The sequence below is a fragment of the Cannabis sativa genome, chromosome X (assembly GCF_029168945.1).
Source record: "Cannabis sativa cultivar Pink pepper isolate KNU-18-1 chromosome X, ASM2916894v1, whole genome shotgun sequence".
NCBI lineage: Eukaryota > Viridiplantae > Streptophyta > Magnoliopsida > Rosales > Cannabaceae > Cannabis > Cannabis sativa.
This window is the reverse complement of record NC_083610.1, coordinates 31,518,841-31,523,809: the sequence shown is the minus strand read 5'-3', so window position 1 is coordinate 31,523,809 and position 4,969 is coordinate 31,518,841.

The window sequence follows — 4,969 nt, the reverse complement described above, 5'->3', positions numbered from 1 at the left end:
ACCTTCTTATGACTTGGAAGACACTAGTGACTAAAATCCATTGTGAGTTTAAACAAGTGATGGATTGTCAAGATAAGAAACTAAGAAGAAAAGCCAATAGAACTATGGTTTAATCCATTCACATGGAGTAACCTAAAGTTTTCTATTACAAGGACATAAAACGAAATTTTAGTTAACAAGTCTATTCTATGGACTTAACAAACTTCCTGTTCCTAGTATTATAGGTTTGAGTTTATCTAAACCTATGGCTTATGGTATACCTGGTAATTACTTACTCTAATGCAAGCAACTTACTTTAGTAAGATGCTGAAGCATTTTCTTTCAAATGGCAATCTATAGAAGCTTCACAACTTCTTAGGTATAGATTCTATTTATCTAAGGAAAAGTCTCAACTATTCTAGAAAAGATAAAGCCATGAAAGAATTTCTTAAATCAACAGTGAGAGGTCTTAGACATGCTTTAGTATGCCTTAGACCAGACACCTGCTGTTGAGTGGGAGTAATGAGTAGGTATCAGATTAATCCAGGAGAAGTGTTGGAAATTATTTTACCAGGATCTTAGATCTACTCAAAAGTATGTTTATTAACATCCTAAATAAGAACTTTCTAAAACGATAAATTAAACACATATAAAGTTTAAGAAACCTTACATTGGGTGCAGCGGAATTAAATGACTCCTTCCGTTCAGACCTCTAACCCTTGAATCCTTTCCGTAGCAGAGTATTATCAAGATCTGAACCTGGATCTCTTTCTCTGAATCCTTGATGCTGAATCTCCTTTGCTGATGATCTTTCTTCATGATCTTCCTCACTATGATTGAGGTATTGCTTGATGTGTGTGGTCACTACTCTAATCACTAAGGTAAGTCGAAATTATCAAGGAAGAAGAGAGAGAGAGGGTGGCGGCCAAGGTAGAGAGAGAGGCGCAGGTTTTCTGAATCAGAAGTGTAATTTTTCCTGAAGCCTTCACTATCTATTTATAGCATTCCACTAGGGTTGGGTTTGAATTATTTGGCATTAAAATAATTAAAATATCAACTTAAAAAGCCTACAAAGGTGGCCGGCCATGGCTTAGTGGACTGGGCCTTGATTTTTGCAATTTTGCAATTTTAACACCTTTTGTATCTGATTTTCTCAAAAATGCCAATTTCCTAATTCAACCATTTAAATGCCAATTCTAACTATTTAATAACTATAAATAATTATTAAATAATATTGTCATTTATCACATTTATTAATTGAACCATACAAAGTATCATAATTAACAAATATGCCCCTATTAACTCTTTCTTTACAATTTCGCCCTTACTTAGTGAAAATTTCACAAATAGCCATAGTCTAATTTGTGAATTATAATTGACTAATCAAAACCAATTACATGAGTCTTACAAACAATATTATGTCAACTAGTGGGGGGACCATGGGTCTATATAACCGAGCTTCCAATAAGTAGATCAAGAATTTAGCACTAAAATTCACTAACTTATTAATTCTTCGTTGAATCCACGCATAGAACTTAGAATTGCACTCTCAGTATATAGAATGCTCTATATGTTCCACCATATAGACCCATCATTAGTTATCCATTGTTATAATCCTAATTTGATCAATGATCCTCTATATGAATGATCTACACAGTAAAGGGATTAGATTACCGTAACACTGTACTACGTATTTTATCCTTAAAACACTTGACCCCGTATAAATGATATTTCAGCTTATGTGAAATGAGATCTCCACCATTTATTTTCGTTTGGTCAAGCTCGAAGGAGATCATCCTTTGCTTACTATTCGCCAGATAGAAGCTATAGATTCCATGTTTATGCTAGCGCTCCCACTCAATTGCACTACCGTGTTCCCAAAAAGTACGTATCACCCTGACCTAAAAGTAGGCTTAACTAACAATTCAACGAACACGAATAGCATTTCAAGATTGAGCCTAAACATAACAGGATTTAGATCATTTGATCTAGGATCAACTTGGCGATATTGACTTGAATAGATTTTACGGTAAGTTTAATTAAATCTAAGTCAAAGTACAATATCGGTCCCTTCCGATGCATACTCCATGCATCCAACCTGAGCTTTACTTTAACCAATGTTCTTGAAAGAACATAGTATTTCTCCAAATACAAGTAAACTCTTGTTGTAGATTATCATATCAGTAAAACCCTGTGTCTGATAAATCTAGGAAACTTTATTCACATAGTCATGTTTACTTTCCAATGTGATGACAGCACAATAAACATGATCAAGTATGTGAAAAGGGTTTAAGATGAATTTATCAATCAAATAGACAAGCAATTGATAAAGTGAACCAAAACATACACAAATGAATGAAAAATACTTCTGTTTCTTTATTGATGTTGAATAAAATAGATTACATTGAAATGGAGTTTTATTTAGGGCATAAAACCTAACAATCTCTCACTTGCACTAATATAAAACTAATTAGTACATATCAATTAATCCTAAATTCTGACGGTGCTTTTCAAAGGCTGTCACAGCCAGGACTTTAGTAAATGGATCAGCTAGGTTGTCCTCTGTGTCAACTTTCTCAACTAGTACATCCCCTCTTGCCACGTATTCTCTGATAATGTGATACTTCCTTTCAATGTGTTTGCTTCTCTTGTGGCTTCCAGGTTCTTTGCTGTTTGCTATTGCTCCATTGTTATCACAGAGTAGTACCAGAGGCTTTTCCATTCCAGGAACAACACCTATTCTGGTGAAGAACTTTCTTAGCCAGACAAGTTCTTTAGCAGCTTCGGCTGCTGCTATGTATTCAGCTTCCATAGTTGAGTCCGATATCGCGGTTTGTTTAGCACTTCTCCAAACCACTGCTCCACCCCCAAGAGTAAACACCATCCCAGATGTAGATTTCCTGTCTTCAAGACTTGCCTGGAAATCACAATCAGTGTAGCCTATGGGATTTAAAGCACCACCCTTGTAGACTAACACAAGATTCCTTGTACTCTTTAAGTATTTCAGAATATACTTAACTGCATTCCAATGTTCTTGTCCTGGATTAGACTAATACCTGCTCACGATTCCAACAAAGATAACGTATGTCAGGTCTAGTGCATAACATTGCATACATTAGACTTCCAACTGCAGAGGCATAGGGAATATTCGCCATGTCCTCTATCTCTTGAGGATCAGTCGGTGACTGTTCCTTAGATAGACAAATACCATATCTAGAAGGCATGTTTGCCCCATTGGCATTGTTCATGAAGAATCTCTCTAAGACTTTGTCTATGTAGGTTGTTTGAGAGAGAGCAAGAGATCTGTTCTTCCGGTTTCTGATAATCTGAATACCAAGAACATAGGCTGCTTCACCCAAATCTTTCATATCGAATTGAGTGTTGAGCCATTCCTTGATGTGAGTCATTTTCTTGACATTGTTTCCAATGATCAAAATGTCATCAACATAAAGGACCAGGAATACTACTATTTGGTCTTCCTTGAGTTGGTAAACACAAGGTTCATCTTCATTCTGAAGAAAGCCGTAGGTCTTGATGATTTCATCAAACCTTTTGTTCCATGAGCGAGAGGCTTGCTTAAGTCCATAGATAGACCTGTTTAACTTGCAAACTTTCTTTTCCTGCCCAGGAAGAACATAACCTTCTGGTTGCTCCATATAGATGGTTTCTTCAAGTACCCCATTAAGGAAGGCAGTCTTGACATCCATCTGCCAGATTTCATAATCGAAAGCAGCAGCTATGGAGAGAAGAATTCAGATGGATTTGAGCATGGCAACAGGAGTAAAAGTTTCCTCATAGTCCACGCCTTCTCTTTGGGTATAACCCTTGGCTACAAGTCTAGCTTTAAAAGTTTCGACTTCGCCTCCAGCTCCTCTTTTCTTCTTGTAAACCCACTTGCATCCTATCGGATGATAGTCGTCAGGTGCGTCTACATATTCCCAGACTTTGTTCTTTTTCATGGAATCCATTTCTGAATCCATGCCGGCTGACCATCGTTTCCGTTGTGGACTAGCCATTGCCTGTTTATAGGTTAATGGATCGTCATCAATACCGTCACCTACGACCATATTGATTTCACCATCCAAGCCATAACGAGCAGGTTTTGTTGAAACCCTCCCACTACGACGAGGTACGGTTGTCTTCTGAACAGAAACTTTAGTAGTAGATTTCTCAGTTTGTTCAACTTAGGGAGTGGGATTGTCTTCTTCACGAGTGGAAGAGGACGGAACATTGGAAGGACTTATATCTGATAGCAATTCCTCTAGAACAACTTTACTTTTCGGTTTGTAGTCTTTAATATAGTTCTCTTCAAGAAAAGTAGCATTTGTAGAAACAAACACTTTATTATCCTTGTGACTATAAAATAGTCCACCCCTAGTCTCTTTAGAATTTCTGACAAACATGCATACTTCGGTACGTGATTCAAGTTTGCCTTCTTTCTTTCTTAAGACATGAGCAGGGCACCCCCAAATTCTGTAATGGTGTAAACTAGGTGTTCGACCATTCCAAAGTTCGACGGGTGTCTTAGGGACTGCTTTAGATGGAACAACATTTAGAATGTCATTTGCCATCTGTATAGCATATCCCCAGAAGGACGTAGACAGAGTTGAATAACTCAGCATAGACCTAACCATTTCCAAAAGAGTGCGATTTCTTCTTTCTGCAACTCCATTTTGTTGTGGAGTGGCTGGGGCAGTGTATTGGGATTCAATTCCAAGTTCAATTAAATGATCTTTGAACTGCATATCCATATATTCTCCACCCCTATCAGTTCGCAAGATCTTTAATGATTTACCTAATTGGTTTTGGGCCAAAGCATGAAACTCTTGAAACTTTTCAAACGTTTCAGATTTCTTTTGCATTAGGTAAAGAAAACTATATCTAGAGAAATCGTCAATGAAAGTGACAAAATACTCATAACCACCTCGGGCTTTGACATTCAAAGGTCCGCAGACATCGGAATGCATTAACCCTAGAGGGATTTTGGCAC